Genomic DNA, 14,757 nt, shown 5'->3' with positions numbered 1-14,757 from the left:
AAGCGGGGACACAGGGGGAAAAGAGAGAAAATAGACTACTTCCATAAATCCCTGCATGCAACACGGCGCATGTTGCACTCTGGGAACTAGTTGGCAAGGGAGGATAGTGGCATGGTTTCGGTTTCGATCGATACTTCGGCAAGAGATTATACACAGAGCGTGGACTATAAACGGCTGTTATATCATGTTTTCTGGTCCCAAGAGCATCATTTGTGGTCTCTAAACTAACCTAAATGGCCAGACCTATGATCTTTAACACAAGCCCGGGACGTATAGCTTGTCTTAACGCATGCTTGTTGTATTTTTGTACTCGAGCCTTTCTGTTAGCGTTTCGAGGGAAGTGGACGAGCCAGTGCTCGAAATCTCGACGCTGCGAAGCTCGGGTATCTTCCTTGTGTACGAATCAACAAGCTGTAGCAACCAATAAATATGCATACATCAAGCTCGCACCTTTACATTAGTGTTGTTGATCAGGAAGTTTGTTTCGTGCGTCCATAGACGAAATATAACTTTTTGCAATTACTGTTTTTCTTAATACACCTGAGTACGCGAGGTAAAACTCGGAGTCGCCACTGAAAAGCTCCATTTGAACACACTTTTCATTTCTCATCTGCACTGCCCCGCACGAAGTGAAGTCCCCACCCACTTGCATTCCACTAATATTCAACATCGCATATGTGCATAAAGTTATCCTGCAATCATATAGGCACACTCGCACATACAAACCGTTTTTAAGAAAGCAAAAGTCGAGCACGTGTGTGAAAATGTCGCACCGTTCACCGGAAGTGCACCGGACGGGCATGAACCCCTATGCGGTGCGCCAAACGAACGAAATTATTCAAAGCGCATTTGACGGTTGCTAATGGCCACAATATTTGTTATGTGTTTGCTTTCTTCCTGACTGAGTATGCCGAGATAATTTCCGACACATCGTTCAGGCACAGATCTTAGGCATCAGTAAAAGCTCGTCCAAAAAGGCTTAGCGAGGAGTAGGGGATGCTTGTTAAAGCCTCCGTCGTAGCTAGCCGATCTCAGTGTTTGCGAAAATTTAATCTTCTATCAGCATAACATTTGAGTGTGAGATATGTGATGACACGAGGAAGACATCATAGCAACTTTTGTGCAGTAGTGAGGTCGAATTTATTGCGTTTCCTTAAAACTTCATGCGCCAACACTGGGCTCATCTTCGATACTCCTGTGAGGATGTGGCTTGCTTTTCGCCCAATGAAGTTGCAAGAAGTGGACGTTGGGCAAACAAAATACACGTGTAGGGCTCAAACTGACCGAATTTCAGTTGTAGTTCACTGGTACTAGACGTACTGACATTGAGCTCAAAGATGCACTCAAGGGGTGAGGTGACTAAGCCACATCTTACTACGTTTGCATACGCATGCACAATATCCGGTGTTTCGGGAACCAGAGAAAGTGCCTCGGTCTTCGTCTTGTATCGCTCGAGAATGAGTGTATTGTATATTCGTAAAAAAACAAATAATCGAAAACGCAAACAGCGCATTCAGTCGCAGCGTGATAGCATGAGACGAAGCTGCTGAGTTGAAACCGAAACTGAGTGGCCAACTAGTTCCCAGAGTGCACTGCGTGGTATTTCGCCGCAATGGGGCGCGTCAGTTTTGGATGAAGTCTATTTCTGCCAGGCGGATTTTTCTTACAGGTCCCCGAGGTTGCACTGCAGTGCTGTTTTCTGTTACCTCACTTCCAAATAATGAGCCTGATTTCACAAAAATATTAATTCTTGTTACTTCTTACTCGGTGACAGACACAACGAACCATCTCCGACAATAGCTGGCTAGTTCGTCACAACAGTGCAAATGCCTAACCTCAAAAAGCAGCTCTTCTGCTGCAAGCAATTCCAACAAACTTATGCAAGGACCAAGAAAAAAAATCTCACCAAATACAAAGAGTCACTCCTAAATGTGTGCTTAGAGTAATTCGAGAAAGGTGAAAAGTCCTACGAATAAAGCAATAGCATCCGATAAACCGATTTCCCAAACTAGAAAATGGACAACAATGACGAAAGCGTTGTCTTATGTTTCGTCTTTGTCGTCAGGCCTTAGTCGTTCATTGCCTGCACTTTGAAACTTTGCACCATATCGAGGAGGTTCAAAATCCAGTTCAACATACCGTAGCTCCTCAGTCAACATGTGAAGAGAGAGCTCACGCCGCGAACTTGGGTATCGCCAGCTAAATTCTTCTTTCTGCCATTTTCAACATGACCGAGCGTGCCAGCACGCATTTAATTGCACCTAGGCAATGCACATAAATACCCAACGTTATGAGCCATGCTGCACCAGCAGAACTGCCACTCCAGACTGGATACGTACGTCACTGCCTCAGGGTAGGCAAACTTACTGCAGTAAAAAGCAGCTATGCAATATTTGTGACTTTTTTAAAATCCCATTCGGCTTCCCCTACACTAAGTGGCGTTCGGAAAGCGATTCCAGGCGTTTGAGGTCGCCTTTTTTTTTTGTCGCATCGGGCGGGCTGCATACTTTGCCATACGAGCTCAGCAACCTCCCTTTGCGCATTTCAACACACATGTGGCTAGCTCCTGTGACAAGTCCAATTGTAACTAGGGAGCGATAAGCCATCGGCGCAACTGCATCTGTCCGTTACGAAATTTTCCTCTCACCCACCTTCTCCATTCCCTCCTGATATGATGAAATAGTCTACTAGTTTATTTTGGTACATTCAAAGTCCGAAAACAATCGAGGGCTTGGGCATATGCAAACGCGAACACGGATGCTAAAAGCTAGAAGCCGCAGCACATTTGCTGCACTTGATTCGTCTATCCGATGACAGCACATGTACAGAAATATTACGAATTCCGTGACGTTGTACTTTTGATGCTGCTTGATTCGGTTTCTCGGGGTGTAGCATTGGCTTCGCTTGAACTTGAGGTGAAACGAAGTAATGCATGTTTTGGTATATAAGTTGCACCTTCGTGTGAATTCCACCCCCCTATAAAAACTGTTTTCAGATAAAATTTGGTACACCTGTAAGTGATGTAGCAAAACTGCCTTGAAAAGCCCACAGATGTGTATCCGATTGCGATATATACGCAAGTGAGACCAAGTTTCAATATTCTTGCCAACGAATTGAACACGTGGCAAATTTCTGTGGTTAGAAGTTCATACATATAAGAAAAGATGGATATAAATCGCACCGTCATAAAAATGTGAAATACAGTGTAGATCAGAGGAAGTCAAAAAGGTTTTTATCTTGAGGAATTTCCAGTAACCTTAATAAGGAAAGCCAAGGAACCCATCCCTGGTATTCCCGCCGTAAGACGGTTCACACACTCAATATAAAACTTAATGGGCAATACCACACATACTAGACCCCATTAACTGCTATTCAACAACTGCTGTATCTGCACTTAAAAACCAGCTGTATATCCAGATTGCAAACACTCGTAAAAAATTATGCTTGTTTCTTTTAGAAAATTCATTAATATCATCCAAGGCTCCGTAACTCCCTACTCCTTCCTAGAGAGCATCATCGCAACTACACCATTTGGACCACGTTGCCAACGAAGCTAGTAAAATATGGAGTGAAAAACTACACGTCTGCATCAAAAAATAAAATATTTTAGCAATAAAAAAAAATTGAATTACACACAAGCCCACGTCACACCTGCAGAATATCAGTTCCTGAACGTCACTATTCCTGGCAATGCTCATTTTCGCCCTCTAGCTAGGTGCCCCCCATGACACAGAGCTAAGACGAAGTAGGTAGGATGTGTCACTTTGCTCTAGGTGAGTAAACCATTTCCGGAAATCCTACTCTTTGGGAAAAGAAATAAACTTCACAACTGGATATTGGTACTTCCGACTATGGGGATACCATGGCAAGCAAACATATGATAACCCCCAACAGCTTTTTTTTTTAAAGACCGGCTGGCAGCTGGGAAGAGGCAACTCTCTCCCATTCCCGGTGCAAGTTGCTCGTTACGAGAGCAACCCACATCCGAGAATTCTCCAACGAGTCCACTGGGTATTTACATTGTGCCCCCTTTGGATGACCTAGCAAACCAAAGATTGCACAAAGAGAGGCTTGCTCGCTCTCCTCCCTCCCCCCTCCCTCTCTCCCTCCTCCCTCCCCTCCCCCTCCTCCTCCTCCTCCTCTTCCCCCCCCCCCCCCCCCCCAATGACAGGCACAGAGAAAGACTCTCGGCCTTGCTGAAGACATTGCAGCAGCAATCACAAATTCTATTGAAGGACAGGAGTGCAAAACCAAAGCAACCTTAAACCAAGAAACGAAAAGAACACATTTGAACCTTTCGTGCTAGCAAAATTCAACCAAAAGGTTGTCTAAAATGTCGGGCAGAATTCTAGCTGATGACTCAAGCGGCACCGCAGCATGTGGCGTGCATTACGAAGACGAAGGGAGATTGTCAATCGTGCCCTTCAGATGTCTGGCATGCGGCCTATAATGACAATGGCTGTCACTCAAGGGGCCTCAAAATGTCGTGCATCGTAACCCCAGACTGCTACTGTTCTCTCGCCAAGAAGGGCTGTCGTGTCGTGCCTTAAATGCCCTTGGATTCTCAGAGCTCACCATTTCTTTGTGGCCTTCACAATACAATGCTCATTTGCACCCCAAATCTGTCTCCTTTCAAAGGAAGCATTTGAATAGTCAACTGAGAAGACAATTTGAAATTATTCAGAATGGCATTGGGGAGGAATGATTTCAAAAGTGGCAGAGCAACCAAAGAACTGAGAGCTACTGTCTTTTTTTTTTTTCATGGTGTAACAGACCACCTTTTCCATGTCCTGCTCAAATATTGCAGTAAAATACCCAAAGTGCTCTAAAGAATGTAGACGTTTCATGTTGAAAATGTACATGGTTGCTCATCAGTCACACACTCAAAGCAATCCCCAAGATTTGATGATCGTTCATCTATATCATCAATCCTCAAATGCTGCGCAGCAGCGGTAATATGGTTGTGGTGCAAACCTTAAAGGGGCAGTCTGGCAATTACTTTTGCTCCCCCAACTACCATAAAATCCCAAGAGATGCCCCTCCCCCGAAAGATAGCCCACCCCTATTTTTGGCTTAATTTGTTATATTTTTTAAACACTGAAAGATAGCCCATTATCAATTACAGTAGTGTCGGCCTCTGCGTAAATGCAGGTAGTTATAGCTATGGGGGGGATATAAGTGAACGTTGCTGACTGGGAAGTACAGTCATCTTTGCTTCGTTGCCTTTTGCCACCATAACAACCTTGAAAGAATTTTTTAAACTTTCCTTGATTGTACACTGAAAGTAAGCCCACCCCATACTTTCTCCCGATTTCCTCGTGATGTTAGGAGGGCTATCTCTCGGGATTTTACATAACTATATTCTCAGAATCACTGGCCCTTACCCTTACCGGTATGCTGTTTAGTATCCCGAAATTCAGAGTAGTTATCGTGAAGTCGGCAAATGAAAATGATACCAAAACCAATAATTAAATATACCCGAGCTTTTCAGTGCCTTCACTGAAAGGCAAGCTTGCAGGTCAAGCGGGCAGTCTAAGGATGAGCTACGCTGAGAGTTTGTTTCGTATTGCTGCCTGCATGGTGCGAGCTTCCAAAGCATTCATTTGACACCAGGAAACTGCTTGTAATCAGTGGGGAACAAAGTCTTCAGTCCAGCGAGTGAACCCCTGCCTTCCGCTGCCGTCACATTTTCATTGTTGCCCTTAGAGATTTTTCCTTTGAAAAACACGGTGATGACTAAAATTGTAATTTCAATTTGACGCAGTATTCGAGCTACTATTTCAACAATATTTGTTGGCGAGTTTAGTAAATATTCAGGCAAATCAAGTTCTATGAAGAAAACGCTGGGGTACCCCTCAGAGCATACAACTGCTCATGTACTATCGGGTTCAAGTGAAGTGCGAACAGCGGAGCACGTGGCCGTCGGTACATGTTGCGCCTCCTGGAGGCCTCTTGAAAATGATAAAACTGTGACTTGGAGAGTAGGGCGCCGTGAGGGTGCGCGTTCTACTCCCATGTGTTTGACGCTCGCCCAGCACAACCCAAGCTTCGACGCTGCGCCGGGGGTGCACTGGAAGTTCCGTCACAGTCACTCTTGTTAGCTCGGCATGATCCATGGGAGGAAGCTTGCTGCTCGCAGCATGAGCAGGGTGCTTTAGTGCGCGTCAATGGAGCATTATTGCAGTTATGCTCCCTCCTAACTTCCACAGTTTTTTTATTTTTATTTTCTTAATACGCATTTTTATGGTGGTCGAGGGAGGGAGCATTATTGTAGTCATGCTCCCTCCTAACTTGCACAGTTTTTTCTAATTTTTATTTTCTTAATATGCATTTTCATGGCTGTGAGCTTCGGACCTGGTATCCCACAAGACGGAAGGTCTACCTCGTCAGATGGCTGCCATCATAGGTGTAGTTTCGGGGGGGCATCGCGGCTCGTGCCCCTCCTGGTAAGATCTAGGGGGGGGGGGGGGGGCAGAGCCCCCTTTGGACCCGGGCCATGATCCTTACCAAGACGCTGTTTACGTGCCATGTAACGAGCTTCTAGTAGGGGCAGGCAAACAAAATAACGCCCACGTTGCTTTTATTGACAAAATACATGGGAGATAAAATCCCAGCGTGCTTTCGTCACCTCCAATCTCCAGTTCTGGCGAAGAGATAATGTGCACCCCCGCACCGCACCCCCTAGGAGAGCTTCTCAGCCTGCCCACTGCCCCTGCCCCTGCCCCTGCCCTGCCCTGCCCCTGCCCCTGCCCCTGCCCCTGCCCCTGCCCCTGCCCCTGCCCCTGCCCCTGCCCCTGCCTGCCCTGCCCCCCCCCCCCCCCCCCGAAGATGGAAAGTCTACGCCGCTGGCTGCCGTTGCAGACGCTGAAGGAGACTTTAAAAAGTATTAGTTGGCTCCTCACCAAGACCAGCTTAGTGAAATACAACAATGAAAGCAATCCTGCCCAGACAGCTATTGCTGCAGCGCTGCCTGAGGCCTCAGCCTTTTGCCAGTTGCAGCATTTGTGTTCCCTTATTGTTTATTATTTACGCTTGCACAAATGCTTCCTGGCAAGTTTCCCGCCCACGCTGTTCCACCATTTTGCAAACGTCATACGTTCTAGGTTCTTCATGAGGACGTCTGCGTGGTTCTGATAACTGACATCAATCAAGCTTCACAGGTCTTCCGTGCACGAACGAACTGCTTTAACTTCTATTTCACACTTCTGACACATTGGTGGTGATAATTCGAAGAGCATGCTGAACAGGACTCCAGCTGCCTGCAAAATGTCAATAATAAAGTTATTGCATTTCATTAAAATGCTTGGCAAATGCGGGAGCTGGCGAACCTGCATTTAGGCAATCCCAGTGCCACACAGGAGACGCAGGGAGAGTGCTGGGAGCTGATATTTAAAAGTTTCCGAGGTAATTGACTTCACTTAGGTGCGAGCAGCCGTCCCGTGTCCCCTCTTGTTATTCTGTCTCGAATTTTGCACACTTTCTGCTATACTGTTCACAAAAAATAATACCAAATATTAAGCAAAAAGCAAACAAAAAAACTGCACAAGTTAGAAGGGAGCATGACTGCTGCAATGATGCTCCACATACACGTGCATGCTCAAGCAGCCTGCTCCTGATGCGAGCGGCAAGCTTTTTCGCATGACTCGTGCCAAGCCAACGAGAGTGGCTGTGACGGAACTTCCAACACACCACCGGCGAAGTGTCAAAGCTTGGGCTGTGCTGGGCGAGGGTCAAACACATCAGAGTAGGACGCACACCCTTGCGGTGCTCTACTCTCCAACTCACAGTTTTATCAGTTTCAACAGGCCTCCAGGAGGCGCAGCATGTACCGACGGCCACGCGCTCCGCTGTTCGCATTTCATTTGAATCCGATAGTACATGTCTTTTGCTCATCTGAGTCAAAAAAAAAATATTGCACCAAAATAAATTCACCTTGACATTCTTTGAGTCTTATTCCTTGCTCAAAGCATTTTTCCCAACAGAAAAGAAAGAGAAAGGAAATGGCAAGGAGGAAATAGAACCCAGTATGCTGGAGTATATGCAAATATAAATATTCTCCAGGCTGTTTTTAAAACTTAATTTCTCAAATTAAATTTTGTTGGCATTCCTTCTACTTTGCTCAGAATACAATATCAAGTTTTAAATCGTTGAAATAAATAAATTAAGAAAATTCTCTCAGAAGCCCCGTGGCTGCACAGCATGGATGACTATTTAGCACTGGCACTGCCAGAACTGCAAGGCCTAAAGTATAAACATCCAGCAGTCAGCAAGAAATGAATTGACTAAAACAGTAGCATCCGAATCGCACCTGGGTAATTTGTGTGTCAAATTCTATCAACGCATCATATTTAGCAAGAGCCAACACAATGGTTGTTTTAATGAAGCTAGATGACAATCCCACATCATTTCACGTTACAGAGAGCACAACTTAATAAAGATAGCTGCAACATTTTAAATCTGAAACAGATTGGAAAAGCATCTGACATGACAAAGATAAAGTAGAAGATGAAGTCTTTTGTATCTCCCACCAAAACTTGGTAGGTGTTTACATGAAATTCACCAAAGAGTCCTGTCCAAAAGCCTCACCGGATTCCAGACGTGCCAGATGTCTCTCAAAGGGACTGTATTTTGTACCATAACAAGCATGATAAGAATAAAAAAAAAAAAAGAACCCCTTTTTACGTTTGATGCATAGTTCTTCACCAATTGTTACGCTATTTTGTTGCAAGATTTTTGGGAGTAGATAGAGTGCTCGCTTGCTCCGACACTAAAAACGTGGAAAGAAAGAATTGTCAGACAGCTCGAGGTAATTTCCACAGGCTGTCAAGGGTGGGGGCTCTGAGCGGAAGGGAATGTCTTGACGGTGCCGCCTGACTGCCCAGCTACCTGTCAAGAACTCCCAGTCCAAACTTTTGGAGCCAAGAAACACGCACGCCCCACTGAAGTTGCTTTGGCGACGTTGGCACGTGATTCGCATCGCCTGCTCACGTGCGAGTCAAAAGTTAATCTGAGAATGGGGTGCAACCATGCCAAGAACTCTAAAAAAAGCGCGCAGAACTGGTCCCCAGTGTGAGGTACTCGCCATTCACCTTTCTGCAATGGTTTTAAGCTGTCGGTGGTAAACTGTGTACACAGGTTTCAACAAGACCTTGCTTCTTACAAAATAAAATATTAACAAAAACTTGTCCAAGTACTTTATATTCTAGTATGCTCATTTTAAAAACTCCACTTTGTGCTGTCATTTTTTTCTTTTAAAGCATGTAATGCTTCATAACAAGACCTCCTATGTCCAGAATTTTGACAGCCTGTCTTTCCAACTGTCCCTACATACCTTATGGTAGGGCACGTCAGCACAACTGGTTTGGTTACCAAGCCAATATAAGCAAAAGCATACACACAAGTAACCGATACATACTCATTTCCCACCAGGATTTGAACTCGGAACTTCTCAGTCTGCAGCCGGGTGCTCTATTTCTATGCCAGCTGGATGACTTTCTATGTGAACTTACTAAGGTCTGTGCTCCACGTTACCTGCTATAGTTACGACGTGACGACAATCTCCGTAGCGCATGGTGATGTCGAGGGGAAGTGTGATGAAAATTTAAAAGGAACATGTTCTTCTTCACCCGCAAAAACAACTCTTAATGTCTTCTGAACGAATTTAAATGATAGCTCTTCAAACAATACATTCCGTGCATTATAGGACTTTCGAGATAAAGGTCGCTGCCAATATTTTATACTATTAAGATTGTCTTTCTGTGCAAGTCCCACACAAGAACATGACTTATTGAAGCTGTAACAACCAACTAGCTCTAGCTTCTGTATCTTTCAATTGTAAAAATGACATATTCTATGCAACCTTGATTTGAAAAAGAAGATTTTCAAGCAGTTTGGTAGTCAATAGCTGGTATAAGTGTATGATTCTTACTCAAACACCGAGACCAGATAGGCTATAGATTCATTCGCTTTATTTGCACCACCCTGCACGGGCGTACTGAGGTACAGCAAGGCCACACTCCCTCTACTCATGAAAAGCGCCAAGAAAACATAATGCGCTCCATATATTTGTGGATATCTATCTCCGCTTTATGACATGCTAAATGAATGTGTCACTGTAACATACATCTTCTTTTGTAAACTACCATTTTTGTTAGTAAAATTGCTCGCTCTATATCAATGGCACGCAACAAAAGTACCTTGCAGATAAGTTAGAGAAGCTTCAAAACCGTGCGGCGAGATTTCTAACAGGAAATTATAATAGAAACAATAGCGTTGCAGAGATTAAAAATCTACTTTATTGTTCAGACGCAAAAGATTTTTGCTTGAGGTTCTTGCTCGCAATTTTTAACGATTTGACAGGTTTTGATTAAAGCGAATACATAGAGTTACCTAACTATATTTCCTACATTTCAAATTGTGTGGATCATTCCAGAAAGATAAGGGAAATTTTCTGTAGGACAGATTATAAGAAGTTTTCATTTTTTCCACACACAATTGCCAATTGGAACCTGTTACATGAGTCTTTTTTCATTAATGACGACGTGGGAAAACTTGCCTCAGGAAATGGCCTTGATTTTTCATGTTGCTATTTATATTTTACATTTATGTATTCTCTTTCTAGACAGCCGAGGCTGTATATTCAAGTGTTGTTTTTCTAGTTCTTTATTAAGCGTATTAATCTATGGCCTGTACCTGCTATAATGCCAAAGTTTCAGCGCTGCAATTTTTTTTTTTTTTGTAAAAAAGTAAACAAATAAAAACACAACACACCGCAGGGTTGTTTCGAGGCAGGCTTGACAGTCACACTGTTACGGCAAGTACAAAATTTCTTATCACGAGACGCCACAAGTGTCAATGGCACACTCCCCCGACAGCTCACTGTTTGGTCCATAAAGATAAGAAGGCCGGCTTACCTTTGGTGAGTAAACTGAGGTACATCCTATGGAGCTCAGGAACCGTCTGCAAATGCAAAATAAAAGGCCGCTTGTCAGAGAAAGGTAGTGGAAGATTTGCATATACAGAGACAGGAGGTCACAGAATGTGTGCTACGAGATCATGACAGATTCGACCGAGACACGATTCTGCGCAACAACCCGAACAGCAGGAGATAGACCAGCGAAACATATTTCTAAAAAATTTTTGCCCCCTTCTCAACAAAGCACATCCCATTACCTAATGTTACTTGCAATCGGTGACATGTTAAGAATACAGAAGTTCCTCCCTCTTTCCACTTTAGCAGAGTAAATGCTGGAGAGGAGATCGCCTCCTCTCCAGTGTTCGCACTGCCAAGGTGGAGAGAGGTGGGATCCCCTGAACTCATCCTCTCACCGACTGTAAAGGCAGACAACTGCTAGGCTAGGGAACTCTGCAGCAATAACAGCTTGAAGCAGAAGGTTTGAAGCCTGACACCAATAGCTGTGACAGCAGGCAAGAAATGGAAGCACACAACAATCATTCGATAAGAGACGCTACCACTCGAGTAATCTCGTACTCCAATATTGACTCCGAGTTGTATATGGTTCATTCATTGATAAGGACATAGATTGCCAGCGCGCTTTTTAGATACAAAAACCATAAAAAAATAACGTACAGTGAATTTCATTGTAGCCGCTGCAAACGAACACTGATCAGCAAGCATATGTACCGCTCAAGTTCCTTTGAAACGCACAGCACTTAGTTCGCAGAGCTTCACAAGTTGCGCTATCGAAGTGTCTTCTGTGGATTTTTTTTCTGAAACCTGACACAAGCGAGTTTTCTTTTCCTTTTTTTTAACTGCGTTTTTTGCTCCCAATTGTCAAACCCAGACGTCATTAGAAAAAAAAGAAAACAGCAAAAATTCGGAATAGACACAGCGACGACCTCATTCGCGAACACTGTCATTAGTACACGTGCAACGACGAGCAGCGCAGAGCAGTGAACTGGTTTCCAGCAGCAATAACCACCTTGGTAGTACGGACACCCACACCGGCCGTTTTTCGACAAAATATAACCGCTACTGCGGAGCGCGATCGCACTTTAGAAGCGACAGCTCTTTATATTATTATTCGGTACGCGATACGCCACACGACAAGCACGTTTGAATGGCGTAAGCGGATCGGCACGACCGCCACCAAACCCTGCGATATGGTCGTCTTCGCGTCAAACAGTGACGGGCGAGTTCGGACGAGGTTCAAGAACCGGTCAGGACAATCACACCGGTGGATTCGGATCAAAAATAAACATAAACCAAGGAGAAAGGAAAGTGGAAAGGTCACCATTCAATCCCGTTATGTTCTGCTGTCACCGTCAGCCATATTTAGCCGCAACTCGACGGCAAGCTGAGCTCAACATATACCTTTCGCGAGCTCGTCTCATCAGCAGGACCAAGTTCGGATATATAATTCACGGCGAGGACTGCGTTTTCATACAATGCCACAACGCCACAGGGAATACCCACACGGTTCGGGCTCTCCGGAGAGCTTCGTATGTCTCCGTGCGCTTCTTTGATTATCGTGAAAAATTCGCAGGATTCCGAGCCTGGCGGTTTATTTTCGGGTCCCAGGTTAGTTTACGCTTCACACTTGACGGTTTCAAGTTTTACCAGGCTCAATTATTCGTCGAATTCGTGCAGAAAAGACGCAGTGCGAACTTACCGAGGTTTATCCCAGTGGACCGGTTGCTTCAGTCACCTGGCCATTGACGGCGCGGAAATCCGTAGTCATCGCAACAATCGCTGCGAGTCAGGCGTGATGTCACGAAATATCCGGCGTTTTATTGGTCTAGTGGCTGCGCCGGCTGCCTGCGATGTCGGCTATTGGCTCAATCGATTCATGACGTTGACAACACGTGACGCAACGGGAGTAGTTCTAAGAAAGCTGTAGTAGAACAGCTCGACAAAAACACGTGCAATCGTACCGGAAGTGACATTGCGCGCCCTCTCAGCATCTCGCTTTCTCCATTTTTAAAACAGGGGAGTGAGGGCACTGTCCTTCACGCTGCTGGCGAGGAGAGCGGTACAACCAGTACAACTTTAAACGCGATAAGAAGACCGTGCAGTGGGCTGCCTTTGTTGACAGCCGCCTCCGCTGGAATTTCCTGACGGCATGTTTACCTTTCTTGAGTTCATTTTGCAGCGGGGACAAGGCTTGATGACACGGGCGTTTCCCCAAGTACCGTTGGTGCCGTCGTTGCGCCACGATGACGTCACACATGCGGAAAAGCCCCTTTAAACCAACGAGCTTTAAACGTAGTTTTTGATGTTTTATCGCGAAGTTCCTATTTGAAATTGAGGTGGAATTAATTTAGGGTTAATTCTGCGAGGTCATATTCCATTACCTAAATATGTGTGTTCTGTCACATTCACAGGTACGTTAAACGACTTTCACTTATTCATGCCAGGACATGAACTTACAAGGTGCAGCTTTCTTTGAACAAATAGAGAGAGAGAAAAAAAAAAAAAAGATAGAGGTGAGCACGACACCGGATGTTAGCGTCTTGCAGCTGAGGCTTGCAGCGTACAACGGCAAGGTCGTTTCACGTGTGATACACCCGAATAAATAACGACTCGGCATGCGGACAACGTGCTCCTGATAAGGGCATTATACTGACTGCTTGCTAAAGTGCGATGACGCGCGTGAAGGCCTATGGACAGATAACCCATATTTATGGCCTCTTTAGCAATCTTTTTTTATTCTTACACATTTGTTTAAAAAAAACGTGAAAGCTACACTAATGTGCAGGTGGGTTATACGGCCAGGCTGACATTATGTGGGTGGCTAATCTTTGGGACAAGTCGGCTAATTAATTAAAATTCGTTAATTAACCTTTTTAATTAGTGGAAATGGACATATGGTTCCAATTAGAAACTTGCTGAGCGTCATCCAAAACCCCTAAATCAGTCACTTTCAGAAAGACTTTGAGCGCGTGAGAAGCGTAGTGGCGCGCTAAAGTTACCACTCGTGGAGCAGGTTCAAGGCTGGGGCTAGATAAGAGACGGAAGAATTGCGCGGGCGCCCTACCGCAGTACCTGCTCCACGAGAGGATAACTTTAGCGCACTACTACGCTTCTCACGCGCTCAAAGTTTTTCTGAAAGTGACTGATTTAGGGGTTTTGGATGACGCTCAGCAAGTTTCTAATTGGAACCATATGTCCATTTACACTAATTAAAATGTTAACTAACGAATTTTAATTAATTAGCCGACTTGTCCCAAAGATTAGCCATCCACATAATGCCCGCCTGGCCGTTTAACCCACCTGCACAAACCGCATTAGTGGAGCTTTCGCGTTTTTTTTAAAACAAATGTGTAAGAATTAAAAAAAAAAAAAACCTGTATATATATATGGGTGGTTTCATCTCAAATCGTGCAGGCAAAAAGGGTCGAATTTTTAATTTAGATGAAAAAAATATATGTTATGGCGCCGTTTCTGAAACCGCAGTCGACACAAACCGCAAGTTCGTCGGATTTTTTGTTCTCGACTTATGAATTTTTAAAGAGGCCGCGGCGAAAAGCAGTGTTTTTCACACCCGTCGTGGGTCGGATGTTTCGCTTAATCTCCCGCCATGGATTTTCAGTCCACATTATATTAACTTTTTTCAAGCACTCTGTGGACACATTTAAAAGGCTCCAATACCATGAAATAATTTTAGGCCTTTTGCTTTTTTTCTGTAAAAATGTCAAAAACGCCTCCTCGGTCAATTGTTGACAAACTTTGACAATTAATTACTGGCCATCTACTTGGGTTACACCGATATTTTTTATGTCCACGGAGAGCCCAAA

At 44.5% G+C, this 14,757-nt stretch overlaps 1 protein-coding gene across 2 annotated transcripts in view; it reads right to left on the bottom strand.

Annotated features, from left to right (window-relative positions):
- The window catches only part of LOC8034565 (solute carrier family 41 member 1), a 60,076-nt gene extending 47,121 nt beyond the window's left edge, over positions 1 to 12,955 (bottom strand). The window contains exons 1-2 of one of the 2 annotated variants that reach the window (XM_029989891.4): positions 12,633 to 12,955; positions 10,914 to 10,959 (exon numbers count right to left, since the gene is read on the bottom strand). The gene's annotated coding sequence lies outside the window, so the exon portion shown is untranslated. The remainder of the gene's footprint in view (positions 1 to 10,913; positions 10,960 to 12,632) is intronic. The other variant, XM_029989892.4, reaches the window with a different exon arrangement.
- Positions 12,956 to 14,757: the final 1,802 nt, after the last annotated feature.

The sequence above is a fragment of the Ixodes scapularis genome, unplaced genomic scaffold (assembly GCF_016920785.2).
Source record: "Ixodes scapularis isolate PalLabHiFi unplaced genomic scaffold, ASM1692078v2 PGA_scaffold2__306_contigs__length_199485367, whole genome shotgun sequence".
In the NCBI taxonomy this organism is placed as follows: domain Eukaryota; kingdom Metazoa; phylum Arthropoda; class Arachnida; order Ixodida; family Ixodidae; genus Ixodes; species Ixodes scapularis.
The sequence above is the reverse complement of the archived record's forward strand: the minus strand, read 5'-3'. Positions and strand labels throughout refer to the sequence as shown.